The following is a 15995-nucleotide window of genomic DNA, read 5'->3' as shown; positions in this document are numbered from 1 at the left end:
CAAGGCTACTGAAAAAGGCAGAGCTGGAGAATATATCAGCTAATGGCTGACGCAGCTAGTAGTCAAAGGCAGTGATGGGGAGTGTAATATTGAAGCGTAGCCCAAGAGTTTCATACCAGTCCATTGAAATAAACGCCTTGATGATTCACAATGTCTATACTGCCAGCCTTAAAAGCCAGCCTGAAGCCCCTCAGCATATTGTCCTATTTTTTTTTGTGCAGACATAAGAGAGACAGAGATTTATCAGTCATGCAAGTTCAGCAGAAAGCTCAGAAGGAACCAGCTCTCTGAAGTTCAGAAGACCAGCTGACAGTTGTGATCATGAAAGGCACACCCACATAATCTGATGGCTTTCTGAGAGCCATGAAACATTTTTATTCTACATCATCAGCTCCTAGACAGACAAGAAAGGAAGACTCTTCTTACGCTACCATCTCTGAAGAGGGGAACTGTTGGACAGTAAAAGCTCTGTCCTGCTTTCACCATCTATAAAATTTCCACCTGTAAGAAATTCAGGTAAACCCCGCATCAAAAACGCATGTGTGGGGAACAGAAACGTTGTACCTCCGCAGCACCCGCCAGCCGTGCGTGGATGCTGTGGATCAGCAGGCAAGGCGCTGGCTGCCTCCAGCGAGTTTCCCGCCGTGCTCACCAGCCCTGCTCGCCAGGGCCGCTCGCTCAGGTCCCTTGCCCTGCACTCCTCCTCTTCACCTGGGGTTTTTATATGTATATTTGTACACACATGCTTTAAATATGCACATGTGGACATTTTTCTCCACACATCGCATATTTTCGTTACTTTAGGCATTTCTTTTCCACCTAGGCAAACAAGCTGTCCCATTTTTTTTAATTCCCTCCCACTCAAAACAATAGGCTAAATACAGAGTGAAACTGTCCCTCCTTAAATCAGGCTGCCACACATTCCTCTTGCTTTAAATAAGGGACTATTGCTAAACTCATAATTTCCACTCTTTCTCGGTCAACAAGCAAGGCTGAAGCCCATGCTGGTTCTCAGTTGGGGCTGAAAGAGCAACCTCTGTTACCTGTACTTTGCTTGTTGCCTGCGACAAGCCATACTCAGTCGCAGTCCAGGGATAACACCACCACAAGCAAATAGTGAGATGACCACAAGCAAATAGTGAGGTGACCTTAATCACAATTGTTTGTAGAAGGGTTGGACTTCATTACTGAGATATTTTAACAAACTACTCTATTTTTCTGCTTTTAAAAATTCCTGGCTGAACCTATGCCTTCTCATTATTGAAAAGCAAATGCCCTCAGAAAATGGGTTGCCAATAAATGAAAAGCTGATAGCTAAAAATAAAGTTTCAGATCCAGACAAAAACACTTTGGAAGACCCAAACTCACTATGGGAGAGCAGTTCTTTCATTGAATCCCAAATTGCTACAAAACCCATGGGTTTTGGAAAAGTCATCATGGCAGAAGCACCAGCGCCATCAATACATTTGAGCTCTGTTATCTTCCCAGCAAGCCATCCCAGGCAGCAGCGTGCCACCCTGGGGCTCAGCCTGCAATGCCTTTTGCAGATACGTCCCAACCCAGAAGAGTCCAGGGACTCCTTGTTGCTGACTCCTGTCAGTCATCTGAGCCCAAACCCTCTGTCACACACAAATGAAGATGTTCAAGTGCAACATGCCAAATGCTCCATCTTGCTAAGGTGAGATCCATGTGCCAAGCATCAGATCCCTTTTCATTTAGAAAACTATATATAGTTACAACAAACATTTTCCCCAAGCAGTGGCATTACTTGACCATGCCATTCATAATGCAATGACTAACAGATTTACTAATTTTAAGCCTACTTTTTTTGTTCCACGCTAGGAAATGGAAAATGTGAATTCCTGTTGTTCAACTGTTGCACCAGATATAGTACATTATTCCTTTTGTTTGGAAAGTTTCATTTCCAAACACCATCCATTACTCAAACCCTATTAATACAACAAATTTACCATCCAAATAGTTTCCAGTAGATCTCACCAAGAGGATGTTTATCAGGTGTTATGACCAGCTACACTCATGTCAAAAAGCTCCACTTGATGTCACCTATTAACCCAAATGCTTTTAAAAAAAAGAGTGGGATTCTTGTCTGTTCAGGAGTTTTAATTGCCAGGGATTCACTACCTGTGAGCATCACAGGAATGCTCTAGACAGCGAGGACCACTGGAAACTAGCCTAATGTTTCAGCACCTTAGTCTAGGGTATTTTATCTGAACAAAAAGAATTTGGTTTGAGTACTGCAGACCATTGCAGGCTGAGTCCCCAGCTGCCTGTTCCTGTCATACACCACCCCAACAGCAGCTCAACTTCTCTGGGAGGTTTTCCTCCATGGTACATCGATGGGAAAAAATGAAGTGATTTGAGATCCCCCTGCTGAGTGTTTGGGAAGCACCACGCACACCCTGATGCACAGGGCAGACCAGGCTGCCCCCGAGGCCATGCGTCATGGGGTGCCTGTGGCCACCTTGCTTCCAGTTCTGGCTGCAGGCAGCTCTCACCAGCTCAGCCACCACGGTCCCTCTCGAAGGCTAAGCACCATCACCATCTTGCGACCAGAAGCATGCAGCCCTGTGGTTGCCCTTGCCCCTCCTGGCCCAGCACCAGAAGCAACAGGTCTCACCAGTGATGCCAAGAAGGAGAAATCAGGTATTTGCTGTGCATTGTCCCTCGCCTTTCTGTCCTTAACCACGTACCCACGTACCCACGCAGTGGCATCAGGAATAATGAGGGGCTTGCCATGGCAACGGCTGGGAGGTGGATGAATACTTGAATCCTTTGCACAGATGCTGCTGTTTGTTTGTAACTCTCCTCCACTCAGCTCTGCTCTAGCAAAGCTGATCTTTAGTATCTTTAGCATTTCTCATCCTTCACAAAATGTAATAATGCTTCTGATGGCAAATTAATTAAACAGGTTGACAGCCATGATTTAATTGTTGGAGATAAGACAACCTCTTGGAAAAAGTCAAAGAGAAAAACGTACCTTAAAGTAAAGCTTTTGGGACAAAGCAGTAGCATGAAAACAATATTTTTGCTTACTCTATCAGACCTGATTTCATCTCGTTGCTACATCTCAAGTCCAAAATTAACCACTTATGTTTCCACAGAAGGGAAAAATGTTCCCGTGGTTTGTTTTCTTTTGAATCTCTTCCAAAAAATCATGCACACAATTATATCAATAGGTGTTTGTGATCTGAATGCTGCTGCATCACACTAGTGAATAAACCAGGACATCAAAACTGCTTAAAAGTAACAAGAAAGAAAACTCAAATTGACCCAGTTCCTCAATAAAAATGACAGAGCAAGTACCTATCCAGCATATGGAAAAATAAGCAAGATATCAACTCTTTCCTTTTTAATTAAAGCTGCAACTTCCAAACCCTCAAGTGGGACCAGTGTCCCCTTTGGCCAGGTGCCCTGTGAATGCAGCCCCACGGCTCCTTTCCCCAACACCCAGGCAATCAAATCACCGATGCTCCCCATCCTTTGCACCCCATCATCTGATGCCCCACGAGACACTCTGCTCATGCACGTGAGTCCCTCCCCTCTGCAAAATATGCCCCTGGTGAACAAGGGCTGCCCAGACCTCCCTCCCCAAATACACACACTGATGAGGCTGCAGACACTCTCTTTGCAATAAGCACTCCACACCTGAGATGGCTGGTGATGATGAGAAGCCCATCCTGCAACATCATCCCACTCCTGGCTGGGTCAAGCCAGTGTATGTTGGTCCCAGCGCTGAGGCCATGTGGTCCCAAGAGCTGCTGCAATTCTGCCTGAGCACTTTCACGTGATTTAGTCCTCCTGTTTAAAGGTTTCCTTTCTGCTGCATACCCATCATCAGATTCTACAGACTATAAAAATACATTTAAGGAGAAAGTGTTTACGTGAATTTCATTTATGAGTTGCTGCATTCAGCACAGGCTCAGTGAGAGCTACCTTGCTGCCAGTAGACATGACTCCCACTGAAATAAAGGTCACGGCAAGGCAAAAGCAACTGTCAAGCAAGGAAGCATGGCATGAGCAAACTTTCTGGACAGAGACAAGCCTTTCAGTCTCTTTGTAGAAGAGGAACCCCAGGCAGGACACCAGGCATTTAAGTACCTTCGAACAACAGCAAGGACCATTTACACCACACTTGCACAAACCAATGCAGTAGTCTGCAAAATACAAAATATTTATTTATTTATTTCCAAAACCCTGAGCTGGGTGCTTGTGTCACCTGCCACAAGGCATGCCTCTCAGCAAGCACCTTGCAGAAACCCACCAGCCAGCCTCTGGGCACAAGGTAGCTCGCAGGCTGACACTCCAACACCATTCTTTGTAGAGCATACACAAAGTCTGTGTTTGTTAGACCAACTTCCCAGCAGCTATGCTGGTCAAATGTGTCAACCCAAAGCTTTTTTTTTTTTCCCAAGGTGGGTCAGAATTTACCTACCTGCCCAAACAGCAATCAGCCAACAAAGCAAGCTGCGTTCAGAGCAAGGTGAGTGCAAATAATTGGGGTTTTTTCAGCTAAAAAGGGGAAAGAGTGCTTCCCCCCCACCACAACGCCACCCAGAGCAAACCAAACATAAAAGCCTTCTGTTTTGTCTTTGAAGTAAAAATCCCCTGGCATTTCAGTTTGTTTGATAATATGCTGTTAACTGAGGTTAAAACCATGGAAATATGTTGATTTGGAACACAAGGACTCCAAGCATGCATCTATCACCATTTCTGTGGTTGCACACGCACATCTCTTTTGCTCCATTTTCTGTATCAAGTAATTATAAAGAGAAGAAAAAAAGAAACGAAGATGTGGGGAAATTCCAATTAAGATGTTCTCAGTACACTCTTTCACCTGGCAGTCAGGACATCACAGCTGAAGATAAGAAGGAGGGGCTAAGTCCTGTGGCTCAAGCCCTGACCCTTTGAAGTGCTAAGAAACAAAGGAATTGGATTTCCCCTGGCTGGAAAAGTCTTCAGATGAAATTATCCAAATACCTTTTTAATTCCATTTTTAATAGTCATAGAATTGGACTGCAGTGGTGGGAAGGGCAGGGAGTAGCACTTCGCAACCCCAAATTTGCAAGTTACAGTTAAAAGGCTTTCAAGCAGTCAAGTTCAGCTTCCACTACTAGAAAAACTTTTGTCGGCAGCTGTAAGCATGGCTTCTAGTTGTAAGAGCTTAATGCCTGCTGGGTTAAAAGTGCTAGCTGGGGAATCGCAATGTTCCAGGGGCTTGGTAAAGCACACAGACTCTCCATCTCCCTCCCACCTACCCAAGGGGAAAGTTATGTGCTTGCTTAGGAGATAATGGGAAAAGAAAATTTGAGAGCAGCTGTTTGTGCTTGAGGATCCATCCACTGCACCACGTAGAGCTTTGACACCCATTTTAAAAGGCACAACATGGGTGTCTGATTTGCTGATAAAGGAAATGATTCCAAGAGGCTGGATGCTCAGACACTTGCAGGTTTGGACTTCACCCAAATGAAAATGTTGGCCTAAGCTGGAGTCAGCTCATTGTGTTGGCAAGACAGCTAGTGCAGACATTATTCAACAGCAGATGAGCTCAGGTGTTTAACACAGTTGGTTTTCTTCTGTGTTTGTGGGCCTCTGGTAATACCCTAGAAATACTACTGCCATGTTGGACAGACTGGGATGAAGAGCTTGAAGAGAATTCGGACCTCCGAACAGACCTTGAACATGTATCAAAAAGTCATCCTACGTCTTCCACCAAGTGCTTTAAAGCACTTTAAAAGCTTCATCACTGCAAAATACCACTTTTACCTGTAATAGATATTTTTAAACCAATCGTTCCACAAGCAGCAGGATGAAGGAAACTTGCTTTCCTGTGGATTACCCACTTTACATTTTTGGTGCTCCAAAAAAACCCAGAAAATGGTAGAAGTGTTCCAGGAAGGCAAGAGACTTGTTGTGTGCATTTCCCTCCCTCATTTTGTTTCCTAGCTCCTTGCCAACTTTCTGGTCTTTTTATTCCTTTGCCCTCATTAGAGGCACTAGCCATCTCTCCTGCATCTGGCTATTTATCATCTTCTCATGGAAGTCCCAGGTACCTGGCCAGACAGCAAGATTACCCACAGTATAATCTCTCCACGTGGTTTCTGTCTGAAGCCCTCTTTGTGGAGTTTGTTTGTGGAGTTGGTGCAGAATTTGCTGTGCCATCTGGCAGTGTGTAATCAAGTGGAGCACAGGGAAATTGAGACATTTGGAAGCAAAATAGCTAGCATCTGCAGATAGCAAGCAGCCTCGTAGCCAGCCAAGCTGTGGTGTCATTGGCAGAAGTCTGCCATTTCCAGATCCAGGCTCGGTGATTTTGCAATGTCAGCTGAGGAAGCACTTGTTTTTACGACGGCTGGGGACCGCACTGCTGTTCAGGTCGACTAACAGTAGCAAAATGGCAACCTTCTCACTTCCCAGTCACCCTAGGCAATAGCTGACAGCTCCGCTAGCGTGTCCTCAGGCTATAATGCGTTACCCGGTGGGTAACAGAGCAAATGCGTCTCGTCAGTGTGTTTCCTTTTCTGCCAGCAGCCAGCATCTAGTTAGAGGCACAAGCAATTCTGCGTGACTCAGCTGGCCAAAAGAAGGCATCTGCTGCCGAGGAAACCAACAGCGCAGGCACCCGCTGCCTGCACCGTCCCTCTTACCGCTCACCACTGCCTCACACAGGCCAGCCTGCAGAAGTGACACAACTTCTCAGAATTTAGATCAATTCTCATCTGCCCTAGGGTATAAGAAACTGATTTCCAGTAGGACTGAATTTTTAAAGTGTTCTCTTAAATAGCTCTGAGAGCTTCCTCCACTCTGGGGAGTGCGGAGCCAAGCCATAGACCAGGGCTGTTTGTACTGACACCTCATTTGTGCTCAGTGACTTATTCTTTCTGGCCTCCTCAGTGTCTTCTCTCACATGCCTGGGGACCTTGTCCTCCGCTCACACTGTAGCTCAAAGTTGCTTGAGACAGAGACCTTCTGGAGCCTGGTGTTTGCAAAGCACACGCATCATCATGAACTTTGGTGAATGACAATTAATCACAGCTTTTAACCTGAGCAGTTCTTCCCTCCTCCTCACAGCCCACACATCTGCCACAGCCCTCAGCAACCCCGGTATCTGATGAGCAACACACCCCTAAAACAACACAGCAACACCTTGCTTCCGTATTGATGTTCTCTGACATGGAACCTGGGCTATGCATAAAATGAGTCCCAAAATGGCTCCAGCAACACATCGGATGCATAAGGGAGACAAGGGCAGAGAGATCAAGTACTGAGCAGTGCTATTACCCAAATGCATTTTGGAAACCTTTGGGAATAGAAGAAAGTTAATTCATTGCCATGCTCTATGGAGAGGAAAGATTGGGTATACTACTAACCAGCACAACAATCCCCCAAAATGGTTCTAGTTCCTTCCCTGCATGGTTCCACAGGCTGACAAAGCATGGAAAGCTCTTGCTAAATGTCTCTCTCACACAACACAATTTGGCAGAGATTAACAGCATAATGTACTGCACCTTCTTTTCAATCTCATGTAAAAATTTTGACTGCTAAACCACTCTCCTTAATCAGCAGCGAGCCATTAGAACTGCTCCTCAGTGAGTACATGCTGGAACACTGTACCGTGCTCAGGAAGCTTTTTAACCTACCTACAGGAGCTATAATATAGCAGCACTAGCCTATAATTAAAGTTGTGTCAAAGTTTCCATTCTATAATGCGTCCCTGAAAGGAGAGAGTATCCAGAGCTGAAGGTACCTAGAAAACTCACAGTTACTCATCAAATTGCTTTGTTTAGCATTTTTTTTTTTAAACATTTTTAAAAAATAAAATAAATGGCTTCAGTATGTCTGAGACTTCAAACTGAATACGTAGCCATGACTCACTCAAATGAATTCAAGACCTTACTGGTAGGTACAATAGCCCAATGTTCCTTCTCGAATATTTCCCACAGCATAAACTGCATTGTTTTCATGAGCCGGAAGTTTTTCATCTCGCCTTTCCTCAAGGGATCTAAGGCAGTAGAAGTCTTCACTCACACTGCTAGTCCTCCAGCATAATTAGGTTAGCTTTTCCCTGCTTATTGTGAGCACACTGCATCTAAGTGGACTTCCTTATGGTGCAGCAACACTAGTCCTTCTGATGATGAGCTCAGCTATATAGCATAGAACATGTGTGTACATGTACCTGCTACCAGACTGAATTGTGTATTCTCCTTAAAGCAGAAAAAAACCCTCCCAGAAAATGCCTACGTCCTTAGCTTTAAAAATAATCTAAGAAATTATATTACTCTTGCTTTTAAAAATAATACCATAGTTGTGCTTGGCTGAACCCTGAAACATAGACATCCTGATCAGCAGCACCATGACTGGTAAGGCCATTAGACCTGTCCGCTTGGTTCAAGTTCAAGTGGTGAAGGAAGGTCAGTGAAATACAGATGTGCAACTGGAGCATAAGTAGAGGCTTACTCTCCATGAACCTCAAAAATTAGGAGGAGGGTAGGCAGTTGAGAGGTACCTGGTGCTGCCTGAGCAACCTGGTGCCGCAGAGCCTGTGTTTTGGGAGAGGAAGGTGAAGTGCCAGGGGCACAGGTCCAGCTGCTGGATCAGAGCTATTATTACAGAGAAGATCGGTGTGATGGTCCCTACAGCAGTAGTATTGCCAGTGGGTATGAAGAACCTGGAGGACTGCTGCATCCGCTGTGAGGAGGCATACATGAGGGCACTGAGGAGTGGCAGGAGAGGAAATCTTAGCTGAGCTTGTTCTGATGTCCATGTCAAGCACTGTTTTCGTTGTTTCCTATATACAGACTCATCTCTGCCTCAGGAATCTCTTTTGCTTCTCCTTTTCCTAAGGAACTAATGCAGGCCTGGCATAAGCCAAGGAGCCAGAGCAGGCATCCAGCTGCCTCACACTCCAAGCTGTGAGGTGACCCTCTCATGACCAAGAACAACTGCAGTTGCTGCTGGCCATCCCGGTTAGGACACAGGCAGAAGTGAGAGTGTGACAGATGCCAGTGCGTGACCTGAGATGCTTAACACTTGGCCACCCTGCTGACTAGCCCAGACATGGGAAATGATGGTGACACAGTCCCAGGTGTGGTCTGGTGACGCCATCTTCTCATCCAGGAACCACAGACTAGACAGAAGGACAGTGCACCCACTGTGCTCACCCCTTTCCCCACACACCTGCCTTGCAGTTCTTGAAGTGGCTTGGATCTAGTCATGCATCAGGTCATATAACCACCTCAAGTACAGCAAGAAACCAGCAAAAAACACTAGTGACAGCTGCTCTGTGTTCACACTTCCTCCCAGTTTCCTAATTCTAAATCAGTTGACCTGCTCCTAGGATTTCCTTCTGTCTTCCCTCTGCCTCTTACCACCTTTTCCATCACAGCATGGTCCTTCTCTTCCTTCTGTCTCAGTCTGACTGCCACTTGCTCTTCCTTAAAAATCTCAACATAGGAAATTTCATTTAAAAAACATCAAAACATCTGGAACAATAGATTTCAGCATGCAAAAACTCTTCTTGAAAGCCTCTTTGAATGAAATCCTGTGCATGGCTGAGGAAATACAAGCCTAACCCTTTCAGTCTTTAGACTAACTCCAGTACATCCAAGAAGTACATCTTAAGACAGCTTGGGCACCTACCTTGTTTCAGACAGAGCCACCTTACAGACTGGAAAAGCAATTAGAGGCAAGACTTTACCCTGCAGAATTTTTGAATTTTTTTTCCAAGTAGTAAAACTCCTTCCAGGTGTCCTTCATCACAGACAAGTTCATTTGCCTTCAGCCAGACTACTGCACATTATGACATGCAATAGTTTTGACCTTCAGTATCAGAACAAGGAAGATACTGTAATTCCCTCTCACAAGAGCTATATTAGCCTGTATATTCTCTTTGCATACTCTCCCTCCTTTGAACGAGGTACAGAATACACATAAAGCATCTAAAAGATACATCTGAGAAATAATTACTTGGCTGAACAAAAGTTTCCTTGCAGCCTTTAGAGTTCACTGGCTGTCTGCTTCTGCAATTCTCAAGAGACCAGAAACAGCATTTTTAAAAACATTTGAAGAGGATGTAAGATAAGAGGGACACTGAGAAGATACTAACAAACACTGAAAGATCTGTCACTTTCTAGAGAAGCAAATGCACACAAAACCTCCACACATTTGCTCTGGTAATGTGCCAGCTGACTGCCAATTTGTTTGTCCTTACTGAGCAGGCGATCAACCAAAACTACACCGAAGTGCTCCAGCACCTGAACCCTTCCAGTGACTGCTGAGTCTAACAAGCACCTCAGCACCTTGCTGCTTCAAGCCACACCAGGCCAGTGTGATTAAACTCCATTTCACAGAGCGAGCAAAATTTTAAGAGAGGAAAACAAAGGGCTGTGCAACTGCTTTTTATGCCATGTCATATACTTCCCCAGCTCAATAACATCAATAAATTGATCATTACTTTACTTATCATAACAAAGGCTCAATCCAACACGGTTCACCTCCAGTCCTGGAAAAGGCAAAAAAAATTCCCTGCTGCTGTTAAAGTCACTTTATGTAGCTGTTCCTCTTTGTAGTAGCCTGACAGGAATTCATATTAAGAAATGCTTTTGGATGAACTTGCCTGTTTAAGTCAAATACACCCTGACAATTAGCATCACTTTATATAGTGGCCACAAAGAGCTGGGCATCTGAAATTCACTTTTCACATTTGTAACCAGCCAGTTTTCACTGTGTGGGTCCTATGGGCCCCTTTAAAGCAAACAGTTTTAAGAAGAAAAGTTGACAAAAGTAGTTTGAAATTTTTGTCATAATACTTTAAACATGTCTAATGGTTATGTGACACTAGCTGTTTTTACTCTCGTTTACATGGCACAAAGCTAGGCCAGGGCATCTGGTAGAGTGAATGATAACGTAATAGAAACAGAACTACATCCCAGATACTTTATATCCTCTGGCATAAAATCATACCCCACTTTTAACAGGTAGCTTCACTGCTGGTTACACTTCCTTTGAGCTGGCGTGCTTAAATATGAAAGTTAGAGTAACACTAGTTTGAAAAAGTATGATATCAAAGACAACTGCAAAATTACAAGCATTAACCATCACTGCAAGCCTGCAATGCATGCCTTTTATAACTTGCTTTTCACAATGTTATGTGAGCATTGCAGTGATGACTGCTTTTCAGTGAGGTAAAAACCTCTCCTCTGAACTGCTACACCCCTGCATAAACAGCCCACATAGAAAATGCTTTATCACTTGGATTTACCCCGTGTTACAGTATGCATGCTTACTTGCATACACAGATACCCAGACAGAGATGCACAAAGTTACTCAAGTATTGTAAGCAACCTTCCTGTGAAATATTGGATATACATTCGATGTGCTTTTTGAAGGTTATAAAGCACAAACTGCATGAACAAAACCAAAAGTCTTCAAAACCTGTACTGCATCCTTGTAGCCTTCTAACAAGTTGAGATGTAAAACTAACTGCTAGCTATCTTCCAGTAGTCAACCTGCTCTGAAAATGAAGATTTCTTAGCAGGCTGATTCAAACACTTTGCATAGGTGAACTTTTTCTCATGGGTGGTATCAATGAACTTAAGTAGAGCACAGTGTGCCACATTGCAACTTACTGCTAAAATAGCTTATGATTACCTTTAAAAAGTATTTCACTACAAAATTTCCTATACACCACAGATATGTTTCAAATCGACTATATTCAAAGGGATCAGAGACAAGGAATACTGTACTTTTGTGATCTAATAGTGAAATTATTTATTTTCCATATCCACTATTGCAATGGGAGCCTTAGCTGGAGGTTGAGTTTTGAGGTTTTAATTTTATTCAGTAGCATGCAATGACATTGCTTGATATTTAGCTCCACCTATGGGCACCTCCACATACCTCTTTCAATTCACTAAAATTAAACAACTCGCGCAAGTCTTCCCTACCCTCCGTCCCCAAAGAAAAAAAAAAAAGTAGATGCACAATTCTGTTGAGAACTGCATTGAAGTTAGGGTGTAAGTTATTATTCAAATCATACAGCACACAAATTGGTTAATGGAAAGGAGAGGAATGAGGGAAAAGGGTTAAAAAAAGCAACCTAGACAACTGCATCTTAGAAATGAAAGAAAAAAATATTCAGGATCTCTTTTAGAGAATATACAAGATTACTTCCTTATTTTCCAAGGCATTCCTATTCATTGACTCTTTTAAAGTCATGAGAAAGTCAGACTATTTTATTTAATTTTCCTGACCAGAGAGAGACACTGTAAGGAAACAACACTAAGATGACTTCACCAAAATCTATTTAAAAGTCTGTCAGGTTTTGAAAGATGCATTTTAAAGCTTTAGAAGAACTATTACAGAAAAAGTTGAAAAGATCTTAAGAATCAGGGGACATAAGTTTATGACGTAAGGGAGAGAGGAAAGTAACGATAGAATTTTGGCAGAGACCTGGTAGTCTAAACTTTCACTGAAATGCAGAGGCAGAGAGCAAGAAGGGGAGCTCCAGAACATGCCTCAATCTAGCAGCGTCCCTAGGCACCCCAAAGAGCACAACACATTCCCACAAAGGAAATTCGAATCAAATAATGGTAATGTCTATCTGAATGACACTTAAATGACCTCTTCAGCTTTTCCTCTTTAACGCTTTTATCGGCTTGATATTGGAGTAACGCCAAATATTCAAACAGTCAAGAGACATATGCTCAGTGGCACAAAGAGCCTCAAAGACAGATATATTTTCTACCTCTTCCTCCAGATTTCTGCAGTACCTCAATAAGCTCTATTTTGTAAAACCTTTAGCTCAAATAGTGAGGCTCCAGGTATGAAACTGAACAAAATGGATTTGGAAACAATGGAGTTGTAAGCAAAACACTGGCTACCCACTGAAATCCTCAGTATCAAACACAAGTACTCTGAGATATAAAGAGTCTATCCTGACTAACCAGCATAACAAGTTGAAAAGTAATTAATAGGTGATACACATTAAAAAAAAAGAGATACAAGTCAAACTCCTGCCAGTACTCTAGGGCTCTTTGTATGTTTGTTTATCCTTGAACAAGCTTCTCCTCACCGGACTCAGGAAGTGGTAGTATAGGACAGACGCCATCAAAATTTCCAGTGATTTGGACAGTGGTAGCTAGCAGCCAGCATTGCATGCATGAGTGAGTTATTCCCAGGCCTACAGAAGTATTGACGGTATCACAACATGCCCTGTGAGATAGGGAATTGATTATGGCTTGGCCAGAATTACAGATGCACAGCACTGGAACACAGTACAACAATCTGCACCAGCAAAATAAATAAAGGATAAGCATGTATGAATGACAGCAGGAGACATGCAACACAAAGCAAACAGAAAATCAGGTATAATTTCATTAGGATTAATAAAGGACATGACACCTTGGGCATCAGGTAAATATAGGAAAAGTTTAGTTGCACTTAGAGGTTTCATTCAAGTGGGATGTGGTAGTAATGAAACTGCAAAAGAAATTAATTCCTGGCACAACTTCAATGGCAAGAAAACATGCACACACTCAAAGTATAGGCAGGTCCACACATATAAAGCTAAATGTTAAGGAGATAAAGGACCTGCTTGGTAGATGGTAGACAATGAACTCCAATATGTAGGAAGAAGAACAAAAAAAAAAAAAAAAAGATAAAGCAGAAGAAAGATTTCAAGATAGGACAAAGATACAACCCCCCCAAAACCCCACCTCAACAAATTCACACTCTATGAAAAGGACTGAGACTACAAAGTACAAGCTATAAATAATCACTCCAAATATGAAAGTAATTACTGACAAGACTCCAAATCTAGCAGCAAAAGCAGCACCAGACTGAAAACTACTGAAAAGTTTCCCATTGGTGCTCCTCCCATGCTGTATTACCAGCATACAAGACCTTTGCAAAACCTTTGTGAAGCCTGTAGCAAAGTTCTGAAGCCCCAGACACTGAGCTGTGCCTATCCTTGGATAAGAGAAAAAGGGATTTCAGAAAGAAGACCTAGGAAATGCTTGTAAACCTCAGAGACTCTCAGTCTTTTGGAAATATGGAACAACACCTTGTGGAAGAAGGGCAGGGGTGAGAGCAGGAAGCAACATTAGGAAGAACTGGAGCTTCCTGAGCTGGTGTTTGAGACGCAGAAACAGAACGGGCAACATGCCTGCCAGAAGTGACAAAGTGCCACTTGGAGCCTCTGTCTCTTCCTCCACCTGTTCAACCTTTCATACTTAAACTCCCATCATTTTATTTCCTTCATACTTCAGATGGAGTGTACCACAGTGAAAAACAATTGCCAGTTACTCAAAAAAAAAAAAAAGGCAAAAAAAAGCAAGATGTGAGATGCTAATAATTTTCGATACACAAATACAGACTAGGTAAGTAACAAAAAGTCTCAAGTGTGATAGTCACTACTTCATCAATGGAAATTTTGTCAGAGAAAATAAATCCAGTCCTGCCAGGTCCACCCTGTCACCTACTCATCAGCTGAGTCACCTTTGTGGTCTTGCTTTATTCACTGCAATGTACAGTACCTTGGAGGATGTCTTGTCTTTGTTATTATTGGTTGTTTTGTTTCCTTCTTTTCAGACATCCAAATATAAATTATTAAAAGCATTAAGCAGGTATAATTTTCTGCAAAATGTTTCTGAAGTGTGTTGGGTAAGCCAGGATAAAAGCAAAGATGATAGAAGCAGCACAACAACTGAACCCAAGACCTAATAAGTGAATTTCTGAACTGTCTATGCCTAGAGTAAAGGTCTCTTCCTTGCTATCATTTTGCGTGTTTGGAACTGGGAGAGGGTTTGGGACATACCAGAACAAGCAAGCAAGCTTTATAGATACAAATCACAATTTCAAGTTAAAGAACTTGTCTTCCCCAAGACATTCTTTCTAGTGTGACATAGCAAAACCTGACTAGGCAGGTGATCATGCCTAGGGCAAAATCCATGCTGTAACTGTTAAAATGGTATGAGAGAGAGTTGCTGGAGTTCATTCCTTCCCCACCCTTGACAAGTCTGGACTACATAAGAACAACTAACACACTTGTCCAGTATTTCAAATATCAAAGTTACTACACTTGTTGCTGCTCTGAAAAACAAAAACCCTGATTAGAAACAAACTTTAGTCTCGCATGTTATTGAATTCACCTTGGTAACTACTAAGGTCCTTAATGTAGTAATGCATGCACAAATTCATAATCCAACAATAGGAATATGTATATCACTAAGCTGGCAACAAGTCTTGCAAAATGACAAATGGTAGTGATCACTTACAGATTTATGGAGATTGTACATGCTATCCTTATGCTGAGGGCAAATAATAAAACATTAGCTATACTTCCAAAAAGAAAAATAAATGAGGTCTTCTATGTAAAGCAGGATGGCTCAGTTGGAATTGCTATTTCACCTTCTATCTTTTGTTAGAAAGGACCAAGTTATTTCTGTTCTCTACACAGGAATTCCCCTGGATGGGCCTGCTATTGATAAGCAGCAGCACTTTGCTATCTGAAACCACTTCTGTGTATAAAACAATTCCTTACAAACATCAGTACTTCCCAGTCATAAGTAGAGAAGAATGATGAGCATTAATATCAATAACTCCTTTCTTCTGTAAAAGGATTTCTATCCATATTGAGAGTGAAACCTTCAATGCATTTTTGCATAACATGTTTTGCAACACAAAGATTTAGAGTTACAACGTAAAGCCATTTAAATGCTGATATATTTTCATATTCCAAGAGCTTTAAAAATAGAATTATTCATGTTGTAGAAGAAAACTGGTAAGGATATTATGAATGCACAGGGATTACTACAGAATAGGAAGATGTTAATACCTTTATTAGGAAGCATGTCAACTTCAGGCACAGAAGAATCTGTTTTTAACTGGAATACTCTGGACTGTATTTTATTCATTAGTAGATTCTCATACTCTGATTGAGATCATGCAAGTCTCTTAAGCGGAAGGCTGGAAAGCTT

This window comes from Harpia harpyja, chromosome 8, assembly GCF_026419915.1.
Source record: "Harpia harpyja isolate bHarHar1 chromosome 8, bHarHar1 primary haplotype, whole genome shotgun sequence".
In the NCBI taxonomy this organism is placed as follows: Eukaryota; Metazoa; Chordata; class Aves; order Accipitriformes; family Accipitridae; genus Harpia; species Harpia harpyja.
This window is presented reverse-complemented; position numbering follows the sequence as displayed.